We start from the raw sequence: 25,006 nt of genomic DNA, 5'->3' as shown, positions 1-25,006 counted from the left end.
AGATAGAGGGAGAGAAAACCTCAAGCTGATTGCAGAGCCTGATGCAGGGTTCAGTCTCATCACCCTGAGATCACCACCTGAGCCAAACACTCCACTGAATGAACAACCCAGGTGCCTGTATGTTCTTTCTTAATCTCATTCCCCCTACACTTTTCTCCCTAGAGATAATTACCATCTAAAAGTGACACTCATTCTTCTTGGTTATATTTTTATTTTTTTAGTACACATACATATGTATATATGTATATAAATGTTGTGTTTGTATTTAATCTATAAGGAATCATGTATGTTTATCTGTAGTTTTCTTAAGTTTTATTTAAATTCCAGTTAACACACAGTGTAATATTAGTCTCAAGTGTACCATATAGAGTGATTCCACAATTCTATACATCTTGTGGTCCTCATCATGACAAGTGCACTTTTTTGGTTTTTATTTATTTATTTATTTATTTTTAAGAGAGAACACCCATGAGGGATAGGGGAGGGGCAGAGGGAGAGGGAGAGAGAGAATTTCAAGCACATTTCAGGCTCAGCATGGAACCCAGTGTGCAGGGCTCAATCCCACCGTCCAAGTCAAAAATCAAGTGGGACACTCGCCTGATCGAGACATCCAAGCACCCCATGAGGAGTTCACATCTTAATCCCCATCACCTGTTTCAGGCCATCTCCCCACACCTCTCCCTTCCAGGAACCATCAGTTTGTTTTCTGTAGTTAAATTCCTATTTCTTGATTTACCTCTCTCTCTCTTTTTTCCTACCTTTACAAATTTATTTCTTAAATTCCACATATGAGTGAAATCATCTGGTATTTGTCTTTCTCTGACAGACTAATTTCACTTAGCATAATACTCTCTTGCTCCATTCATGTCTTTGCAAATGACAAGATTTCATTCTTTTTTATGGCTGAGTAATACTCTGGGGTGTGTGTGTGTGTGTGTGTGTGCGCGCGCGTGTGTGTGCGCGTGCGCATGTGTGTATGAATAAAACATATACTACCTCTTCTTTATCCATTCATCAGTCACTGAAAACTTGGGTTTTTTCCATAATTGGGCTGTTGTAGATAATACTGCTATAAACATTAGGGTATATGTATCCCTTTTCATTAATATTCTTGTAGCCTCTGAGTAAATATCCTAAGTACTACAATTGCTGGGTTGTAGGTAGTGCTATTTTTAAGTTTTTGTGGAACCTCCACACTGTTCTCCAGATCAACTGCACCTATTTGCTTTCCCACCAGTAATACAAAAAGGTTCCCCTTTCTCCACATCCTTGCCAACACCTGTTGTTTCTTGTGTTGATTTTGCCATTCTGACAGGTGTGAGGTTGTATCTCAGCATAGTTTTGATTTGTAGTTTCCTGGTGTTAAGTGATGTTGGGCATCTTTTCATGTGTCTGTTGGCCATCTGGATGTCTTCTTTGAAAAGTGTCTGTTCAGGGGCACCTGGCTGGCTCGGTGGATTGAGCCGCTGCCTTTGGCTCGGGTCGTGATCTCGGGGTCCTGGGATCGAGCCCCGCATCGGGTTCTCTGCTCCGCGGCGAGCCTGCTTCCTCCTCTCTCTCTGCCTGCCTCTCTGCCTACTTGTGATCTCTCTCTCTGTGAAATAAATAAATAAAATCTTTAAAAAAAAAAAAAAAAAAAAGAAAAGTGTCTGTTCATGTCTTCTCCCTGTTTTTAATTGGATTATTTGTTTTTTAAATGTTGAGTTTAAGTTCTTTATATATTTGGATACTAACCCTTGATCACAAATGTCACTTGTAAATATCTTCTCCCTTTCCAAAGGTTGCCTTTTACACTTACTGATTGTTTACTTTGCTGTGCAGAAACTTTTTATCTTGATGAAGTCCCAAAAGTTCATTTTTGCTTTAGTTTTCCTTGCCTAAGGAAGCATATCTAGAAAGAAGTTGCTACAGCTGACATCCGTTATTTCCTGTGTTCTCCTCTAGGATTTTGATAGTTTCAGGTTGCATGCTTAGGTCTTTCATTTATTTTTGTGTATGGTTTAGTAAAGTGGTCCAAATTCATTATTTTACACATTGCTTCCCAGTTTTCCCAACACAATTTGTTGAAGAGGCCATCTTTTTTCCATTGGTATTCTTTTCTGCTTTGTCGAAGTTTAACTGACCGTATACTTGTGCATCCATTTCTGGGTTTTCTCTTCTGTTCCATTGGTCTGTGTGCCTACTTTTGTGCCAGTATGGTACCATACTGTCCGGATCGGTACAGCTTTGTAATAGAAACTGAAGTCCAGAATTATGATGCCTCCAGCTTTGGTTTTCTTTTTCAAAGTTGCTTTGGCTATCTGGGGTCTTTTGTGGTTCTATACACATTTTAGGATTATTTCTTCTAGCTCTGTGAAAAATGCTGTGGTATTTTGATAGGGATTACATTAAATGTGTATTGCTTTGGGTGGTATAGACATTTTAACAGTATTTGCTCTTCCACTCCCTGAGCATGGAATGTCTTTCTATTTCTTTGTGCCATCTTCAGTTTCTTTCTTCAGTGTTTTTTGGTTTTCAGAGTACAAATCTTTTACTTCTTTGGTTAGGTTTAATTCCTAGACATGTTATGGTTTTCATTACACCTGTAAATGGAATCAATTCCTTGATTTCTCTATTGCATCATTATTGATGTATAGAAATGCAAGAGATTTCTGTATGTTGATTTTGTATCCTGTGTCTTTACTGAATTCGTTTAACAGTACTAGGAATTTTTTGGTGGGGTCTCTCAAGTTTTCCGCATAGAGTATCATGTCATCTGCAAATAGTGACAGTTTGATTTTTTTTTTCCCTGCTGATTTGGGTGCCTTTTTATTTCTTTTTATTTCTTTTCATTGCCTCAGTCTTCCAGTACTATGTTAAATAACAGTGAGAGTGAGAAATAAATGATATAAAAACTTATCTGTATAAGTGTATATAGTGAGAGTGTACATTCCTGTCTTGTTCCTGACTGTAGAGGAAAAGCTCTCAGTTTTTCCCCACTGAGGATGATTTTAGCTATGAGGTTTTTTGTTTTTTGTTTTTGTTTTTTTTTTAATATATATGGCCTTTAGTATTCATACTAAAGGCTATAAAGGGATGAGGTATGTTCCCTCTATCCCTACTTTCTTGAGGGTTTTTTTTTTTTAATATCAAGAATGGATGTTGTACTTTGTCAAATGCTTTTTCTGTGTCTGATAAGAGGACTGTATGGTTCCTATCCTTTATTTCATCAATGTGGTGTATTATGTTGATTGATTTGCGAATATTGAACAATCCTTGTGACCCAGGAATAAATCCAACTTGATGGTCGTGAATGATTTTTTTGAATGTATTTTTGGATTCAATTTGCTTGTGTTTTATTGAGAGTTCAGCATCCATGTTCACTGGGGACATTGGCCTGTAGTCCTCCTTTTTAGTGGTGTCTTTATCTCGTTTTGGTATCAGGGTAATGCTAGCCTTATAGAATGAATATGGAAGCTTTCCTTCCTTTTCTATTTTTTGGAACAGTTTGAGAAGAATAGATATTAACTCCTCTCTAAATGTTTGGTAGAATTCCCCTGTGAGCCTTCTGGCCCTGGACTTTTGTTTGTTGGAATTTTTTTTTTATTACTGATTCAGTTTCTTTGCTGGTTATCGGTTTGTTCCAGTTTTCTATTTCTTCCTGTTTCAAATTTTGTAGTTTATATGTTTCTAGGAATTTATCCATTTCTTCTACATTGTCCAATTTGTTGGCATATAGTTTTTCATAATATTCTCATAATTGTTTGCATTTCTGTCATTTTCTTTACTTGGGTCCTTTCTCTTGATAAGTCTATTAGGGATTTATCAATTTTGTTAATTTTTTTCAAAGAACCAGCTCCTGGTTTCATTGATCTATTCCTTTTTTTTTTAAGTTTCTATATCATTTATTTCTGCTCTGATCTTTATTATTTCCTTCCTTCTGCTGTTTTAAGCCTTCATTTATTTTTCTTTTTCTAGCTCCTCTGATGTAAGATTAGGTTGTTTATTTGAGATTTTTCTTGCTTTCTGAGATAGACTGTTGCTAAAAACGTCCCTCTTAGGACCACCTTTGTTATCCCAAAGGTTTTGGACTATTGTATTTTTCACTTTCATTTGTTTCCATGTATTTTTTATTTCTTCTTCAATTTCCTGCTTGACCCATTTGTTGTTTAGTAGCATGTTGTTTAACCTCCATATATTTGTAGTCTTTCTGAATTTTTTCTTGTGGTTGACTTCAAGTTTCATAGCGTTGTGGTCAGAACAGGTGCATGGTATGAGTTCAGTCTTTTTTATTTGTTGAGGCCTGCTTTGTGACTTAATATGTGATCTATTCTGGAGAATGTTCCATGTTCACTTGGTAAGAATGTGTATTCTGCTGCTGTAGGATGGAATGTTCTGAATATGTCTAGTAAGTCTACCTGGTCCTATTCAAAGCTTTTGTTTCTTTGTTGATTTTCTGCTTAGATGATCTGTCCGTTAATATGAGTGGGTATTAAAGTCTCCTGTTACTGTGTTATTATCAACTAGTTCCTCTATATTTTTATTGTTTTACATACCTGTGTGCTCCCATATTGGGTGCATAAATATTTATAATTGTTATATCTTTTTGTTGAATTGTTCCATTTATGATTATATAATGCCCTACTTTGTCTCTTGTTACAGTCTTTGTTTTAACTAGACTTTGTTTTAAAGTCTACACATTTATCACATGTAAGGATGTCAAAAGAGAGCTGGAATAGCAATACTTATACCAGACAAACTAGACTTTGTTTTAAAGTCTAGTTTGTCTGGTATAAGTATTGCTATTCCAGCTCTCTTTTGACATCCTTACATGTGATAAATGTTTCTGTGCCCCCTTACTTTCAATCTGCAGGTGTGTTTAGGTCTCAAATGAGTTTCTTGTAGGCAGCATCTAGATGGGTCTTGTTTTTTTGTGTTTATTTGTTTTTGTTTTATTATTATTATTATCATTATTAATATCCATTCTGACACTCTGTGTCTTTCGATTGGAGCATTTAGTCCATTGATATTCAAAGCAGTTATTGATAGATATGTATTTACTGCCATTTTATTGCTTGCGCTGTCATTTTTTCTGGAGAGTATGTCTTCTTGAAGGACTGGTGTAGTGGTGATGAATTCCTTTAAGGTCTGCTTGTTTGGGAAATTCTTTGTCTTTCCTTTTGTTCTCAATGTTAGCTTTGTTGCATAGAGTATTCTTGGCTGCAGATTTTTCCCATTCAGAACTTTGAATGTATCATGCCACTCTCCTGGCTTGCTAGTTTTCTGTTGAAAAATCTCCTTTTAGCCTTATGGGTTTTCCCTTGTCAGTTAAGCATTTTGTCTTGTTGCCATTTAGAAATTTTTCTTTGTCACTATATTTTTCAAATTTAATTATAGGATATGTTGGTGTTAGCCTGCTCTTGTTGATTGTGTTGGGGTTTTCTGTGCTCCGGGATCTGGATGTTTGTTTCCTTCCCCAGACTAGGGAAGTTTTTTGCTGTTATTTCTTGAAATAAATTTTCTGCACATTTTTTCCTCTCTTATTTTGGGACTCCTCTCCTATAAATGTTGTTATGTTTGACAGACTCACTGAGTTCCCTATGTTTATTCTTGCTTTGCAAAATTCTTTCTCTCTCTTGTTCTGCTTCCTTATTTTCCATTAATTTGTCTTCTAGGTCACTAACTTTTTCTTCTGTTTCTTCTCCCAGCCTGCTGTTCATTGCATCAAGCCTGTTTCCAATCTTATGTATTGTATTCTTCATCTCTGATTGATTCTTTTTTAAACTGCTTTATCTCTGTTGTCAGTCTCACTGATGTCTTCTGCTCTTTTCTCAAGCCTAGTGAGTATTCTTATGATTTTTGCTTCAAATTCTTCATCAGGCATGTTACTTACATCTGTTTCACTTAGCTCTCTGGCCATGGCCTTATCTTGTTCTTTCATTTGGGAAAAATTCCTCTGTCTTGGCATTTTGTCTAAGTCTCTGCCTTCTTCTCTGTGTTAGAAAAACCACTTAGGTCTCCTACTCCTGAAAGTAATGGTTTTATGAAAAAGATGGGGTGCCTGGTGGCTCAGTGCGTTAAGCCTCTGCCTTTGGCTCAGGTCATGGTCTCAGAGCCCCAGGATCGAGCCCCACATCGGGCTCTCCACTCAGCAGAAACCTGCTTCCCCACCCCCTGCCTGCTTCTCTGCCTACTTGTGATCTCTCTCTCTCTCTCTGTCAAATAAATAAATAAAATCTTTAAAATAAAAAAAAGAAAGAAGAAAAAGAGGTCATATAGTGCCCAGGGCCTAGTGCTTCAGGGAATGTCTTCAGTGTGTGCTGTATACACTCTCTTCTTGTGTTTTGGCTGCTCTATCCTTTAGGCCAGTTGTCTACAGAGGCTCTCTTTGCTGGTCTTGGCAGTGTTTGGTCCCTGGCCTGAATGTGGTGAGTTTTAACTAGGTGTGCTCTGGTCTTCTTGTGAAATGAGACCTGATACCAACTCCACCAGAACTGAGGCCCTGCAGAACTCTCAGGTTGGGAAACATGATATGGCATGGGTTTGTGCTGGTTTTCTAGGGGGAGGGGCCTAAATAGGATTATTTAGGATACATATCTAGAGCTGGGACTAAGGGTAAGCTTGATTGAGAAGAGCTTGCCAGCCTGAGTGCAGGGGGTAGGGCTTGATCTAAGCAAGTTAGGCAGCCAGCTTAGGTATTGTACTGCTGCCAGCAGGAAGCTTTGTGTTTATGCTGAAGGACAGGAAAGGGGAATAGTGCCAGCCAGCTTCTTTGTTCCAGAAGAAGTGTTCTGTGAAGGCTGCCTCTCAGGGACATGGTCCAAGAAGAGTGAATAATGTCCTCCCTGTGTGTACCAAGCATTCCTCAGATCACCACCTCGGTGATGTCTGCCCCTGTGTTGGTTGTTTGCCTTCCCTTCAGGAGCAGCATGGTGCCTTCTGTGCTTTATTCCAGCCTAGCCCACTGACTTTTAAAACTCCAGGCTTTATGCCTCACTGGTTGCCAAAACTCATGAAATTTAGCCCCTCTCATTTTCCAATCCTATGTCTTTGGGGAATTGTTCTTATGTTTTTCCAGTGTGCTCCTCTCTCTCTTGCCCTTCTCCATGACCATGGCTTCCTCCCCTTCATAGCACCCTTGATCCATTTCTCCTTTTAAACCATATCTCAGAACTTCCTACCTTTTTGATGTGGCCTCTTCTCTCCCTTTAGTTGTGGAGTTTGTTCTATCCGTCTTCAGGTCAATTTCTGGATTAATTAGGATTATTTGATAGTTCTCTAGTTGTATTTGTGGGACAAAAGAAGTCTAGGCTCCTCCTACTACCCTACCATCTTGGGCTTTTTCTATCTACAGTTTTCATTCACTGTTTTTTTAGATATATACATATAGAACCATGTATTTCTAATAATATGTTTTAATTGCTGCATAATATTCTATTTCAAGTAGATATTATTTAGTTTTCATTTTTCTAGTGATCAACTTTTAGGTTGTTTCCATTGTTAATATTACAGTGTCATAATTAATATCCTTGTGGAAGTCCCCTTGTAAGCTTTTGCAGGAATTTCTTTAGGATACATATCTAGAGCTGGAATTACCACATCATAGGATAGTACTATCACCAGTTTTATTAGATATTGACAAATTACTCTCCAGAGGGTTTTACCAATTTATACCAATGTATGAAAGTTGATCTTATTCATATTTCACTAATATTTAGTATAGACAGATTTTACATTTTTCTAACCTAACATATACATTGGTTTCTTATTGTGTTTATTTGCATTTCCTTGAATGATACAGAAATTGAACATCTTTTCATCAATTTATTGGCCATTCTATTTATCTCGAATCCATATTTCTATTGTGTCATTAATATTTTTCCTATAGATTTATAGGATATAGGATTTTTTAATTGCACAGTGGATACTAATTCTTAGTTTTATGGAATCTTTACAAATTTTAGTCCATGAAACATTTTGTCGTTAATGCTGTTTTGTTAATTTAAGTTTTGTGTTTACATCATATTTCAGAATTCCTTTCATATATGGTTCATGAAGGCATTATCTCACATTTTTCCCTGAATGTTAAATAATTTTGCATTTGTTATCAAGGTCTTTAATACATTAGAGTTTATTTTTATATTTGGTGTGGAAATAGAGATGTATTTATTGTTGCTGCTCCACAGGAAGAGCCAGTTGTCTCGTGTATTTGACTAGTGCACCTATACTCTAATACTACTTCATTATAATTACATTCATACATATTACTAAGACTGTTTCCAGATTTTCCATATTCATTTGTCTTTTTGCTTCAGGATCTATTTGCTCTTCATACAACAATAACACTGTAATTTTGAAAAACTATAGTTTTTCTGGTAGCATGCATTTCCCACCTTATTTTATTTTGATTTTGTTTACTGCAGTTTTGTTTACTGTAATTTTGAAAAACTATAGGTTATCAGCTAGCATGCATTTCCTACCTTATTTTACTTTGAATGTATCTTCTTAGTTTTTCTTAGAATCCAAGTCTGATGGCTAGCTGTCTCTTCTCCCATTGCTACAGATATTGTGAGTTATGGCAGGTTGTAAGTTAACTATTGAAGCACTGAGAGGAAGATTCTTTGTGCTCATCAACTCTGCTTCTCTTCACCTAGGCATGAGAGGATTCAGTCCTCCAACTCAGCTTCTCATGATTCTCAAGGACAAGGAGTGGCAGATGCTTCAGGGTTATTGGCATAAGTGTAATAAAGTTCCACTTCCTATGAGTCCAAGGATCTTTGAATACCACAGGAATCATTGTGTTTTCTTCCTTGTCCCAGGGCTACCCAGCACCAGTCTAATTACATTTCTAACCCAGGGTGGGAAAGCTTATGTCCACAATTTAAGTTGGGACTCTGGATCCTAGCTTAGCTTGCTGACATCTACAAGGACCTGACTAGTTGCCATAACTAACCCTGCATTCCTCAGGAGAAGACATAGTTGGTTGGATTGGACTTAAGAGAGGAGAGCAAAAGGATATGTTTAGGCCTTTATCTTTCTAGAATCTTTTCTTTCATAAGAACATAGTACTTTCAAAATCTTACAGAATTTGGGTTTTCACCTCTCATAAGAATTCTTACTTATGCTACCTTAAAGTATACTGCTTGACCCAAAAATACTTCCAGTAATGATAAATTTTATAAATAACCTTAGATCATTTCTCAGTTCTCACCAAGTGCTAAAGGAGTATATTGCATCTAATTACTAATTATTATCTCCCTTTAACTTGTTTACTCTTCATGTAAGCTTTATTTTAGGAACCCCAACTTTATGATTTGCCCTTTATGACTTTAGTATTTTATTTTCCCCACAATATTTATAATCAATCAGAACTGCAATTTCCAACAAATTGCCTTGTCATTGAAATGTATATACATTTGGGTGACAATTATTTATACTTTCTTTTTATTTCTAGCACCCATAACCACTGCTCTAGTCCTACTATGGGGTTTGTCCATGTTACCTCTGTTATAAGTTATTCTTATTAACAATGATATAATACTAACCCTCTTTTGGTATTGTTGGAAGGTTTAGATGAAATATTATGTTTACAAAATTTTTATAAGTTGTTTACAAGGTATTTCAGACATCTCATTTGAACTTAATTCTTAGTCTATGAAGAAAACACTTACTTTCTCCATTAGAGAAGAGAAACTGAGATCCAACATCATATTTACAATTCTTAAATATAATACAGGACTCAAACTCATATTTTCTGACTTTTATTTCAGTATTGTTTTTCTCCCATGTAAAATTCTAATGTACAGAATGTTAAAATATTTTGCATATTACAGAAGGTTAAATTTTGTCAGTAATTGTCCTGATGGTACTAGAGGATGTATTTTTTTACCATTTACCATCTATGGATATTGTCATAGAATAATATTTTCAAGTTCCTGAAACTAAATATGACTCTGCCAATATGACTTATGTTTAGGTTTTCAAATGTGGTATGTATGTGTGGAGGGGTATTTTAGTGAGTTTCTATTAATTATAATGATATCTCAACACTATTCCATGGTTAGAAATTTTTTATCTATATGGGTTTGGCAATTTAATGATGACTTGTTCTATTTCCCTATCATTTTCATTCTTCCTCTTTGTCGTCATCGTTGTCTTCTTCTTCTTCTTTTCCTTCTTCTTCTGTGCAGGGCTTAAACTCACAACCCTAAGATCAAGACCTGAGCTGAGACGAAGAGTCTGATGCTTAACTGACTGAGCCATCCATGCACCCCACCCCTTCATTTTCATTCTTAAGTCAACTAGAAAGGCACTAAGAATGTATGATTTCATACTGGCATACAGTTGCAGTGATTGTCTTGCATGTGACCAGGTATTAGGTAAAGGTTGGCTCACATTCCTTGGATACTGTGTAATAGAACCTCACATTAGCAAGTTACATGGTAGGACTTGCTTTTTCTTGGTATTTATTAATATTGAGAACATTGTGACAACTATTTAATTTCATCTGCATATCTCATCTGATTATGCTGTGAGGCAAAATAGCAGGAAACCCCATTATTTGAGTCATTAACAATGAACTGGACAAAAGAATGTGTAATCGACTGTGGGCAATTGTTGGGATTTAAATTAATTTATCCCATCTGCTATAATTTCTATAAATCTGTCATGAATGACAAAAAGAGTTTCAGCCATTGATGTTTTGAAGTAGGTCAGGATCTGCGCTTTGTGGCCTTAGTTCCCCCTTTACCTGAGTAATGATCTGTTTGTGATGGGGTAAATGGAGTAAGTGGAGTAAGACATATATGAATAGTGTCTAGGAGCCAAAATATTTACATGTTATAGCTCCTCTTAACTGCACCTCTCCCTTTGCCAATTTTCCAACATCAGCCCGGGATAAAACTCATTAACCCTCTTGCCCTCCTGTCTTTGGTAAACAGTGACCATAGCTTTGAAATGCTGTCTTCTTATTATATGTGTTGCCTGCCACTCTCCCAGGATCAGAACTTGCTGAAGTCTGGGAATGCAGATGCTGGTGGCCTCTGATTCACATTGACTGATTTCCTACAGGTGCCACTCCATTGATTTATTATTAATAATATTATCAATTATGGAAATAGAGGTGGTATGATCATAATTCACAAAGAATGGAGAGTGAATAAGAATTATCAGTATAGTTTAGGAGGTTGCTACTGTGGATGACTAACTAGCCTTGACTGAGGGACTTCCCTGAATTATCTGGCACTGGGTTAGATGGGAAAACAGGAATAAAGAGTACGCATGACAAGGAAGTGGCAGAGTTCTTGTAAGATCTTCAGGGGGTTTTTTGTTTGTTTTTAGATCTTCTGTTTTTAAAACCATAATCTTTCCATTGCAAAATACTGCAGAGGGATGCCTGGATGGCTTACTCAGTTGAGTGGTCAATTCTTGATTTCTGCTCAGGCCCTGATCTCAGGGCCCTGGGATCAAGCCCCAGTGTTGGGCTCTGTGTTCAGCAAGGAGTCTGCTTGAGGATTTTCTCCCTTCCCCTCTCCCAACACCCCTTCACCTGTGCTCACACGCTCTCTCTCAAATAAATCTTAAAAAAAAAAAATAAATACTGCAGGAAGCAGGAGTTTGCTTTAAAGACTGGTTACTCCATTTATTCTCATCTTGTTTGTTGGGATTTTCTCCACCAGGCTCAGGCAACTCTGTTTATCATCCACATTTACCACATGGCCCTGGGGAAGTTAAGTACTCCTGGTGTTTCTGCAGCCTGATTCATCAGAATCTTTTTCAATTTAATTTTGTAAGAAGTTCTGCCCAAAATATCTCGATTGCATTTTAGTACTTCGTTCTTCACAGTCTTCCTGCCTCTCAGACACTCGAGGTTTAGGATCCTTTTGGCAAGCAGATACATTACAGTGACTCTTTTTGGCTACACACCCATGGTATGACTATGCAAGGAAGTAACAAAACTGTTATAGCTGATGTGCACGGTTTTCCTCCTTGAGCAGGTCATTGGAAATCTGGCTATTTATGTTCATAGAGTAATTCCTTTTCTGTTCTTTGTTCCCAAAGAAAGAACACACAAAACATATCTTGAATGATAAATAGAAAATTGAAAGAAACAGGAATGGGTATGAAGAGAGGCTCAGGTTTCTGCCAGCTTCTCAGAGTATATTAAGATTCCCCTATCAACCACATATCAGTCAAGACATAGGATTTAAGACATGTGCATATACCAGTGTTATAATCAAATAAAGCAGTGTGTTTTTCTAAAACAGAAATATAAGTAATTCTGGATGTGTCTTGTTCTATCATACTTTCAGTGTGTGTCTTGGGCAAATCCTCATATCTGTATGAGCCTCAGTTTCCTCATTTGTGAGAATCTTCCTTGGGGTTCTTTTAAGGTGCAGTTGTAGAACATGTGTCAGTGTAGGACACAATACTTGATGCAGTCTCTTCCCTTCACCATAAGCTTATGTAAACTAAAGAGACTGAATGCGATGATCTTGAAGTTTCCTTGAAGTTCTCATATTCCTGCTAACCTCTAGACCTGTGGTGTCCAAAATGGGAGCCTACCATTCGAAATATGGCTGGTACAACTGAGCAATTTAATTTTTCATTTTAATTAATTTGTTTAAAGTTCTAAAACTGATGTACTGTAAAATATTTTCCCTTTAGTACAACTTTATTGTGCTTTAGACTACCTTTAACTGTATTGCATCATAAGATGAATGCCATTTTTACAGTATGACTGTTGGCTTACGATGTGTCTAGTGGCTCATGAATAAATGTTTCACATTGATTTCATGTTGAAATGGTAATAGTTTAGATATATTGAACGAAATAAAATATATTATTGTAATTAATTTAACTCCTTTCTCTTAACTTTTTAAATGTGATTTCTAGAAAATGGAAAATTCCACATCCAACTCATATTATATTTCAGTTGGACAGCATTGCTCCCGATGGCTCTGGAGGATGCCTCAACCCGAGGGTTGACATTTGCAGCACAGAAAACAGCTCTATAATAAATCTGAAGAGTTAGAGGAAAGGTTCCCATTGTGTGCTTATTATGAGGCTGGGGTCAATCCCTTACTGTTTACTTGGTCCAGTTCCTTACTGAAGGGCTCTCAGGTAATAGATAACATGTACATTACCCCTCAACTTGAGTAACTGAGTGTGAATCCAGTCACTTAAAAGCTATTCTCAGTCAGTGAGACCCTGCAAATAATGCCTAATTCAGACTGTGCCTTGATTCCTCAAACTCTCCATAGGCAAGGTACTTCACGTGCTCAATCTAGTTCTTAATTTTGGATTCTTTTTGTTTGTTTTTTGAAATCCAGTAATTAATCCTTTAGCCCACATCACCTTCATATTTTTCCTTAATTCCAGCTTTGGTATTATAATGAACACTGTGACATTACTGAGAGACTTGTCTTATGTCCCTTGCCTAGGGCTGGATCCAAGAACTACTGAGCTGAATTTTCAGCAGGGATTTTTCTCTTGCCAAAGCCACACTGAATTAGTAAATAACTAGTGGCTTTTTCTTTCTCACTGTGAGAATGCTGGCTCCATGAGAACTCTGTGACAGCTGGGACCTTGTTTGTCCTCCAGGGCTTAAAGCAGCTGACTGTCATAGAAGTGTCCAGTAGATATTTTGACTGGGTAATTGGAAGCTAGGATGGTTTTTCCTAAGCACATATAACTTCTAGTGTGATAATACCATCATAATAATAATTCACATTTGTCAAAGACTTTGGAGTTGACACATGCATTCACATCCATTATCATATTTTATCTTCACATCAGCACCATACAGGGATTATTTCATGTTCTTCAGAGGCAGAGACAGAAGCTCAGAGAGGTGACTAAACAGTGGGGCAGGAATTGGAATTTCATGTCTTTTGATCACAGACCTATTTACTTTCCTATACTTAGAGCAGCTTCTACCATCTGACTTCAGTGTTTGTGCATAATTGAGTAAACTTGCAGGGTGCGTTTGTAATGCTTGTCTTAATTAACTTGATGTTTATCATGATGTACCTATACTAGGCTGTGGGAAACTTGGTTTTCAAAATTGCTGATTCTCTCTCTTCCTATCTTTATCCGAGTCATGCACATTTGGTCATTTTCCTCTGGCATCCAGAGAGCATATATACTACTATAATTTTAATTTCAATGAGTTTTTAGTTATTTTAAACTTATTCACCCTCTAGCTTGAAGCAGAGATTCCGAAGTCGTGTTCAGCTTCTCATTCTTGTCTTTCCCCAGACTGTCACCAGATGCTATTGATTCCACTCTTAAATCCCTCCTTTCTGCACACTCAATGGGTACCCCCCTTGGTATTTCTTGCTCTGATTTTTTCATTATGGTAAGATTGAAAATTAAAAATTTTCTATACTAAAGAGTTTTCTAAAATTATCAGTAAGTGTCTTGATAAATAAGTTGAAACTTCCTTGTCATACTGGCTTTGGGATGTCACCTTTCATGAGGTATACTGTCTCTTTTCTAAGGCCTCCTAAATGATTTTCATGTTTCCAACCAGTCCTCCTCCAATCTTTTCTAACCCATGTCTCCAGAGTGATCTTTTCACAATAGAAATGTGATTGCCATGCTCCTACTGCAAAACCTTTGGATGAGTTTCCACTATGTGCATGATTAATGGTAACTAAACTCAGTGGAACTTTGATCATGGTCTTTTGTAGAGGAATCCCATATTATCTAATTAACTCTCTCTCTCTTCCCCACTTTACTCCTCCGTAAACCCTGTATACCACAATGTTTTCTGAACACTCTGCATTTTTTCCTGCATCCAGATTTTTTTATATACAGTATTTCCTGGGTGTCTCATGCTTTTTTTATGTCCATCAGGTAAAATTCTATTTGCCTTCAAGGTTCAGCTTAAATTTCTCACCCGTGCAATCTCTCTAATTCTCTTCTCTATCCTCCAGTAGCTCCCCTTCTAAAATAACTTGCATCATCCCCTCTACTTTCACTTCTAGAATACTGATATAATTGTCTATTTCTCCATCAGACTATGATATCTCAAGTCTGGGGACCTTGGCTTTTCTCTGTTGTGTGTTCTGTGCCTTGTTCTTAGTCCTAGAAGCCTTTCAGTAACTGAATAATTGACTAGAGGTTAGAATCCTAAATTTTCCTCTAGATGCATACACCGAAATCCCAAAGCCATCTAGCCAGTGCAGGGCCACCAGCATGCCAGAGTCTCATAATACAAATATCTTAATAGGATAAGACAGGCTGAAAACTGATTTAAAAAAAAAATCATGCTGGTGCATGTGTGAAAAATACATTTTTGCAAGTGAAGTGTATTAACTTAGTGATTTTTTAGAAAGCTCAGCCTTCAAAGTGGGTTGGATTATTATAAAGAACTGTTGAGGAGCTAAGATGACAAAGTAGTAGGAGGACCGTAGGCTTGCTTCATCCTTCAAACACAGCTGCATAAATACCAAATCATTCTGAGGACCCAAGAAATCAGTCTGAGGACTGACGGAACAAACTGCCCAACTAGAGGGAGAGAAGAGGCCACACCATGAAAGATAGGAGGTGTGGAGATAGGGTTTTGGGAAGAAATAGATTGCAAGTGCTGTGGAGGTAGCCCTAAGAGAGAGAGAGAGGAGCACACAGAGGGGTGTACAAGGAAAACACTTCCCCAAAGCCACTGACTGGGAGGCTGATTTTCATGAGTTTTTGTAACCAACAGACTAGTTTTAGAGGACCATGGCATGGCTGGTATAGAGCCCTGAGGGTCCTACAGTGCTCCTGTAGAGAAGACGGGCAGGTAACCCTGGGGGCAGATGGCACAGTCTAAGGATTACTGAAGACAAACTGGGAGAGAGACAGTTCCATCTTCTTGGAGCACATCTGAAAGAGGGGCCTTGCCTCTCTGAGGACTAAAGAGCCAGTGGGTAATATTTCCCTCCCCAGTCCCTCAGCATAGGTACAGAGATACCTGCTGAGGGTTGTTTACCTGGATACTGGCTCTTTAGCAGGCTTTGCTCCAAACCTCATACTCCTGTGCTCTGGTTTTGACTGCCTTTCCGTGTCAAATCTGCTTCAATCCCAGCATCACAAGACCCTCCGCCAGAAGACATAGCACAGGTCTCCACCATACCAGGCTCATTCGAGACCTAAAGACATCTGTGGATGTAGTAATTAAGGTGGGGGAGACATTTTTGATAGTAAGATAGGGGAGAAACATTTACCATGCAAATAGACATCACATCAGACAAACTAGATTTTATTTTTTTTATAGGGAAAGGGTACAAACATGGGTGGAGGGGAGAGAAAAAAAAAATCTTAAGCAGGCTTCATGCTCAGCGCAGAGCCTGATGCAGGGATCAGTTTCACGGCCCTGAGATCATGACCTGAGCCAAAACCAAGACTTGGACACTTAACTGACTGAGCCACCCAGGTGCCCCATAAAGAACTTATAAAACACAACACCCAGGGGCACCTGGGTGGCTCAGTGGGTTAAGCCTCTGCCTTCAGCTCAGGTCATGACCTCAGGGTCCTGGGATAAAGCCCAGAATGAGACTCTCTGCTCAGCGGGGAGCCTACTTCCCCCTCTCTCTCTGCCTGCCTCTCTGCCTACATGTGATCTCTGTCTGTGTCAAGTAAATAAATAAAATATTTTTTTAAAAAAATGCAACACCCCAAAAACAAATAATCCAATTAAAAAATGGACAGAAGACATGAATAGACATTTTTCCATAGAAGACATACAACTGGCTAATAGACACATGAAAAGATAGTTAACATCACTCATCATCAGGAAAATACAAAACTACAATGAAATATCACTTCACACCTGTCAGAATCCTAAAATTAACAACACAGGCAACCAGAGACGTTGAGAATGCACAGAATGGGGAATATTGTTACAATGTTGATGGGAATGCAAACTGGTACAGCCACTCCGGAAAACAGTATGGCAGTTCCTCAGAAAGTTAAAAATAGAACTACCCTGAGATCCAGAAATTGCACTACTAGTATTTACCCTAAGGATAAAAAGACACTGACTCAAAGAGATATGTGCATCCTGATGTTTGTAGCATTATCAACAATAGCCAAATTATGGAAAGAGCCCAAATGTCCATCAACTGAAGAATGGATAGAGATGTGGATACACACACACACACACACACACACACACACAATGGAATATTCCTTCACCATAAAGAATGAAATCTTAGTATTTTCAAGGACTTGGATGGAGCTAGAGTGTATTACGCTAAGCGAAACGAGTCAGAGAAAGACAAATACTATATGATTTCACTTGTATGTGGAATTTAAGAAATAGATGAACAGAAAGGGAAAAAGACAAACCAGAAAAAAGACTCTAAACTATAGAGAACAAACTGAGGGTTGCTAGAGGAGAGGTGAGCAGGGAGCTGGCTTAAAGGTGTGATGGGCATTAAGGAGAGCACTTGTGATGAGTACAGGGTGTTATATATAAATGATGAGTCACTCAGTTCACCTGAAACGAACTAATTGGATTTAAATCAAAACTTGAAAAAGAAAAAAAAAAGTGTCAATTTGGCTGTCATTTCTAATTTATGAATTTATTTTGACATTCTGAGAAAACTTAAAGCAGCCTGATAATCGCAATCTAGAACTGCAGTTGCACAGTTCAGCCTGGTGTTCGGCACGATATCACCCCGATTGACCCAACAATTCACAGGTCCACCTTTGCCCCGAGTCATGGTACTCAAGCATAGCTGGGATGATGTGTTTGTGATTTTCAGGCCTAAAGGGTCCTAACGCACTCTGAAAGATAATATATTCAAAGCATACAGAATAGTGACCATTATTATCTCAAAATGTTTACTGACCCAAGTCCATTAAATTCTAACCCTAGAGAAAGGTATTAGATTCACTCTAGTGTTTCCTACTGTGTGACCCTGTTTGTCAGTGCTAGTATGGAGGAGATAGTTAATAAATATTTGTTGAATAAATGCCATGATTTCTGGGATCATGGCCAGAAAGATAGTAGATGAGAGGTCCTTTCAGTGGCTGCACTGTCATTCTGTTCTACCCAAGAAAGAAATGGAAGACGAAAGAGGCAGGGCTATCCCATCATATATTGAACATGCATTATTTTCAGGCAGTTAGGGGGATTCATACTATATATGTTTAATCTTTACTCTGTCAATGTAATATGTTCTCCATACTTTAAAACACAAATAATCAGGCATACACTAGTTCAAGGTCACATTTTAGAAGAAGCAAAGTCAGAACTGACTCAGGACTGCTGAGTTCTTTCCATCAGGTTAAGTATCTGGGACATCCCGAACAAAACACATCTTCAGTTTTCTAAAATTTTTTTCTTCTTCATTGACTATCTTCCCTTCATATAAAAAACATATTCCAGGGAAAAAAGAAAAAAAAGTTTGGATTCATGTTACACTTGATCTGGGAGAAACCAAAGTTTAAACATTAGGTTAAAGGGGTTTTGTTTTGTTTTTTAGAGATTTATCTTCCTGGTGTATCTGATGGAAACAAAAGCTCATTCTTTCTGGAGGAATTCACCACCACCTCTGGCCCCACCAGGTTCTCAGATATAATACCATTGAGCACAATCTGCCATTCAAAATTTCTAGCTAATATGAATGGGAGTCAGAAAAATAATAAACAACAGATGACAGGTACAAGGCTTCAGAAAATAGAGTTTTAGGTCCTAACAAATATTTCAGGAATTGTAATAGGTAATTAAGTTTGCTGAATACAGATGATGTGGTTTTTGAGATACCTCTGATCTTTTGTGAGTGTAGAAGGCTAAAATTCATGATGAAAGCAGACTTACGAAGTTAACAAAAATAACCACAGAACAAAGCAGAGTGAATCAAAGGAGAAAAAAATAAAGATACCAAAAATAAATAAAATGAAAATATCTAAATCATCAATACTAAAGTTATTTTTTCGAAAAGATTTTTTTATAAACCAAATCCTAGTGGCACTAATTAAGGACAAAAGAGACAAGGTATAAAAATAATCATGATTAGGCGCCTGGGTGGCTCAGTTGTTTGAGTGACTACCTTGGGCTCAGGTCATGATCCTGGAGTCCTGGGATTGAGTCCCACATTGGGCTTCCTGCTCAGCAGGGAGTTTGTTTCTCCTGCTGACCTCTCTCGCTCTCAAATAAATAAATAAAATCTTTAAGAAAAAAAAAAAAGAGGAAAAAAATAATCATGATTAGAAGTAAGAACTGGAACTTATATAAGGTACCACAAATATTTCTTTAAAAATAACAGTTTTATATTATAATTTGAAAACGTTCATGATATACACATATTAATGGAAAAATATAATTTGCCAAACGACTCAAGACATTTTTTAAATGAGTAGATACATAACAACTAAAATTTTCAGTTCACTAAAAATCTATGTTCACCTAGCCATACACAAAGATACTAAAAACCTAAGTGCAGGTAAATACCAGCAAGTCCCATTAAATACCCAGCAGACATATGCTGCTGATCTTTACAAGATACTCCAGAGAATAACAAAGGGGAAGTACTTTCCAGTTTGACTTACTATGGATAGCATAACATTGTTACAAACTAGGTAGCATCAATTTAATACAGGAAAATCATAGTTTAGTATCACTTATATTTAAAAATTCTCTTCAGAACAAATATAAGTAAAACAACCTGAAATGTTTTTTTTTTTTAATCTCATGAACAGGTTGCCGTTATCCTAGAAATTCAAGGATAATTTAATAGTACTTAATGTATCAATATAATTAATTACATTACATGATACAAGGAAAGAAATATGCAAAATCACCCCAAAGAGAAAAAGCTTTCAATAAAATTATTTCACTATGTTTAAAAAAAAACTCAGCAACTGAGAAAAAGAATCTAAAAATCTATAGCAAGTGTCACATTTAATAGTGAATCAATAGAAACAACCCCTTTTTAAAACACAACAAAGGGAAAAGATTGAAAATCATTTTACATTAGCATAAATTACTTTGTGTTCATCAAAGAAACCATCCTCTCACAAAAGTGAGAATAGGGGTACCTGGGTGGCTCAGCTGGTTGGTTTTATGTCTGACTCTTGATTTCAGCTCAGGTCATGATCCTCAGGTAGGTGAAATCCAGCCCTGTTTTGGGTTCCACACTCAGTGGGGAGTCTGCTTTGGATTGTCTCTCCCACTCCCCACTGTGCTCTCTCTCGAATAAATAAATCTTAAAAAAAATGAAATTATAGGGGCGCCTGGATGGCTCAGCGGGTTAAAGCCTCTGCCTTCAGCTCACGTCATGATCCCAGGGTCCTGGGATCGAGCCCCGCATCGGGCTCTCTGCTTAGCGGAGAGCCTGCTTCCTCCTCTCTCTCTCTCTCTGCCTGTCTCTCTGCCTACTTGTAATCTCTATCTGTCAAATAAATAAATTTTAAAAAAAAAATGAAATTATAAACTACATAAATGGAGAAAAGATACTTGTGAAACATATAAACCAACAAGATAATATATAGATTATATAAATAACTTGTTCTGGTCTATATAAAAAGAAAACAAAATGGACAAAACTTATAAATATAACTTACAGAAACAAAAATCCATAAACCTATGGAGAGACAATCAGTTTCACTAGTAATCAGGGAAATGTAAATAAAACCACACTGAAATACAATTACGCACCCACTGTTGTAACAAGACTTATGACAATGCCAAGCATTGCCAAAGACATGAAGCAACTGGAAAAATTCCACACTTTTGCTGAAACATATATTCATATAAATTTTGAGCACTTTGGCCAGTGCTTCGCTTCGGTAAAGGTACTGTGCACATCCTCCCTGACCCAACAATTCCACTTAATAGGAATATGTTTGAGGAACCCTTGGACATGTACACAAGAACCCAAAACAGGAATGTCCATAACTTCATTGATTATGATTGTAAAAATCTGGAAACAAAATTTCCATCAAAGAAAGGATGAAATAATAGTACAGAAATTGAATAAATTGGGCTTACTCCTCTCAACATCAGTAAATGTCAAAACGATGTTAAGTGATAAGAGGAAGTTATAAAAGTATGTGTGCAGGGGCATGTGGGTGGCTCTGTGGGTTAAAGCCTTTGCCTTTGGCTCAGGTCGTGATCCCAGGGGACTGGGATCGAGCCCCACATCAGGCTTTCTGCTCAGCGGGGAGCCTGCTTCCCCTTCCTCTCTCTCTGTCTGCCTCTCCGCCTACTTGTGATCTCTGTCTGTCAAATGAATAAATAAAATCTTAAAAAAGAAAAAGAAAAAAAAGTCCAGGGACCGAGGCCTAATTAACATCTCAGGCATTTGTATTGAATGACAAGACCTCTCCAGCCCTCTAGGAGTGGGCCAGGATGACTTTACATGATTCTGTAATGTCAGTGAATGCAGGACTGGTAGCATCTTGTTTCCAATTATGATCATAAGCCATAATGGATGCCTTTTAGAAACTGTATTTATAAATGTGCAGAGAGGCAGAGAATAGTGGCTGTATTCAATAAACACCATAAATAACCATGCTGAAGCGAAGCACAGAATTCAAATGCAGTTTAGATATTCTCTATGGAATTTGTAAACCATTTTCTTAAGCACACCTGGGAAAATTCCCATTTCTGCCCTTTACTTGAATTATGTAGAAGCATGTAGAAAAGCTCAATCTAATCTTTTTTCTTGGTGTCAATCTTGCCCTTCTCACAGTTCTCTGGTTCAGCTAACATACAAACAGTTGTTGAGAGCTAAACCTTAATACAGTTTCAGGAGACAAATTGCAGTTCACTTATTCTTGCCCAGATCTGCCAAAATGCCATAGTGCAGCCTGCAGAACAGGTTTAAAGTGTGGTATGAATTCGTGGAGCACAAAGAGATACACCTGCGTGTGAGCACTTTTTTAATGTATATATTTTGAACCCTCAAGAGTTCTTTATTCACCTCAACTCCTCTTGCTTGAATACTTATTGTTCTTTTAACCACCCTGCATGTGATCTCCCTTTCTAGTAGGTGACCTGCCCTGCATCTTCTCCACTTGTCAGCTATACCCATCTTTCCTACTAAGATCTCCTTAGTTATTCTCTTTAAGAATATTTTTTTATGTGTGTTTGTTATTTCCATGATTTGATTGAAACAATAAATAGCTAAGAGAATGGAAACACACTCTCATGGTTTATATCTCATTTCCTTCATTTCTTTTTTTTTTAATTTTTTATTCATATATAATGAATTATTAGCCCCAGGGGTACAGGTCTGTGAACCGCCAGGTTTATACACTTCACAGCACTCACCACAGCACAAAAAAATATGGAACGCTTCACAAATTTGCATGTCATCCTTGCACGTGGCCATGCTAATCTTCTTTGTTTCATTCCAAATTTAGTGTATGCACTGCCGAAGCAAGCACCATTACCTTCGTTTCTTAGGTGGGTAGTCTTGAGCAGGTCCTGTAATTTCTCATCTGTAAAATGGGGATAATAATAGTACTTATATCATCAGGTTGTTCAGAGGGTTAAGTAAGCTAATACTTGTGAAATACTTGGCAGAGTAAGCACTTAATAAGAGCTAGTTGTTGCTGCTGTTATCACTATCATTACTAAGATGTTATGCCCTGGTGCCTGGGTGGCTCCATCAGTTAACTGGCTGCCTTTGGTTTAGGTCATGATCCCAGGGTCCTGGGATCGAGCCCCACATGGGACTCTATGCTCAGGCAGGAGCCTGCTTTTCCCTCTCCCTCTGCCTGCCCCTCCCCCAGCTTGTGATCTGTCAGATAAATAAAATCTTAAAATGTTATCCCTAGTATACTCAAGCAAATGTGTGTACTGGAATAATCTGGAATAGTCTCTTGCTTAGATCCTCCAACCCACCCTAGTTCCTACAACTTTCTTATTTAAATTTTCCCTCTGGAGTTACTACTGGGCTTACTCCACATGGCCCACAGGAGCCAGGCAATGACCCAAAGCAGCCTTCCACTGAGCTTGTGCCATTCTTACCGAAAATCATGTAGAAGGCTGTGGGTGCATGGTGGCCAACAAGGCAGAAGAGTCCCTGCTTTTGTGAGCTTACATTCTCGTATAGAAAGACCATACACAACTGTATATAGCAGGTCATCAGATACTGACTAATGCTATGAAGAAAAGAAAGCATGGTCATGGAATAGGGAGAGACTGAAGAGAGAAAGCTGCTTTATAAATGGTGGTCAAGGAAGGATTCATTGAGTTGGTGGCATTTGAGCTGAGACCTAAATAACAGAAGGAGCTGGTTGTGTTTATTAACAATGTCCTAGGAAGAGGAGACCACAAGTACAAAATCTCCATTAGATGTTGGACTGGAGAAGACTAGGGTGTCCACAGTGCAGTGGGCTAAGGGGAGAGTGGAGTGGGTTGAGAAAAAGGATAAGGAGGGTCCAGGTCTTACAGGGAATTGTAATACAATTCAAAGCTTCTATTAAAATCTAAATACAGTAAAACCCATGCATTGGAGAAAGTGGGCTTAAAATAGGAGCCTGCCCAGTGAGTCAGCTCCAGGATTTAAATTCATGCAGACCTGGCTGCTGTTTGGTGCCATCTGGTGGTGATTGTCCCCAGGCCTCAAGATCACATTGACTGCTTCTAATTCCTTGTCTTGGCTGGAACATGGCAGCTGTTCCAGAAATGTCCTAGTGCGTTGGTGCTCATTGATGATAGCTGATGATCACAGAAGATAGAGCTAAGAGAATATTGGGTACATGGGACGTATTCTCATTCCCAAAGCAGGGCCAAATTTTATTTACTGCTGACCTTGCGTTCTCTTTTCTGCCCCTTCTCCTGAAAAGGTAAGTACTTTATTCTACCTCTCTTTGAAAATCAAGGCTAGTCAGAGATGGCTCAGTTGGTTTTGCCTCCAACTGTTGATTTCAGCTCAGGTCATGATCTCAGAGTTGCTAGGTTGAGGTTCCTCCATCAGGCTTGTGTTCAGTGCAGGGTCTACTTGAGATTCTCTCCCTCTTGCTCTGCCTCTCCCCCAGTTTGTACACTCTTTCTCAATAAATAAAATAAAATCTTCAAAAAGAAAGAAGGGGGAAAAAAAGGCTAGTCAGAGAATGAGTACCAAATACCACTCAGAAATCACATTGTATTTGAAAACATGTTATCAGAAAGTATGTCATCCCAAGATTTTACTGGTAGGATGACCTTAGAACTTTGGCTTGGTACTTTCTACATTTCATTTATAATACTGTCTAATATTTTAATTATATATGTGCTGGTAACCTTCAAAGAATGTGAACTTCTGCAAAGCAGGAATAAGTCGTATTCATCTTTGTGGTAGCAAAGGGTTAAAAGAAACCAACATTTTTATTCACTGACTTCAAACAGTAGTACAAGTCTCGTTTAATAGCCACAAAAAGTCTATAAGGTAAAAATTACTATGTCTGTTTTAAAGATGAAGAAGATGAGGATGAATCCAAAACCATAAAGTGAGGAAAGAACATTTCTATGAATTCAATCCCAAACCATCTCAAAATATAAGCTTACGTGTCATGAAAAAAAATCTCTGCAACAGATATAAACCAAAAAGCACATTTGCATTCCACCTTCCCAGATCCATTGCCTTGAACACCCAGGAAGGTTGCTGGTATGTGACTGATGTCCAAGAGATGATTGATGGGTTATACATCAAAAACCTACTTGGTCATTTTGGAGTAAGAAAGTGGGGTTACAATGTTTATTGCAGCAATGGCTACGGTCGCCAAACTGTGGAAAGAACCAAGATGCCCTTCAACGGATGAATGGATAAGGAAGATGTGGTCCATATACAATGGAGTATTATGCCTCCATCAGAAAGGATGAATACCCAACTTTTGTATCAATATGGACGGGACTGGAAGAGATTATGCTGAGCGAAATAAGTCAAGCAGAGAGAGTCAAGTATCATATGGTCTCACTTATTTGTGGAGCATAACAAATAACATGGAGGACATGGGGAGATGGAGAGGAGAGGGAGTTGAGGGAAACTGGAAGGGGAGATGAACCATGAGAGACTATGGACTCTGAAAAACAACCAGAGGGTTT

General features: G+C 37.9%; 1 protein-coding gene and 1 non-coding gene across 3 annotated transcripts in view; one reads left to right on the top strand and one right to left on the bottom strand.

Moving 5' to 3' along the window:
- NELL1 (neural EGFL like 1) overlaps nt 1–25,006 on the top strand; it is an 860,623-nt gene that overhangs the window by 754,073 nt on the left and 81,544 nt on the right. The window lies entirely within an intron of this gene.
- Nucleotides 22,257–22,360, bottom strand: LOC123950132. The gene has a single exon (XR_006820136.1). It is a non-coding gene; the product is annotated as a U6 spliceosomal RNA (small nuclear RNA).

The sequence above is a fragment of the Meles meles genome, chromosome 8 (assembly GCF_922984935.1).
Source record: "Meles meles chromosome 8, mMelMel3.1 paternal haplotype, whole genome shotgun sequence".
Taxonomy (NCBI): Eukaryota; Metazoa; Chordata; class Mammalia; order Carnivora; family Mustelidae; genus Meles; species Meles meles.
Note: the sequence above shows the minus strand (reverse complement) of the source record. Positions and strands in the feature narration are given on the sequence as shown.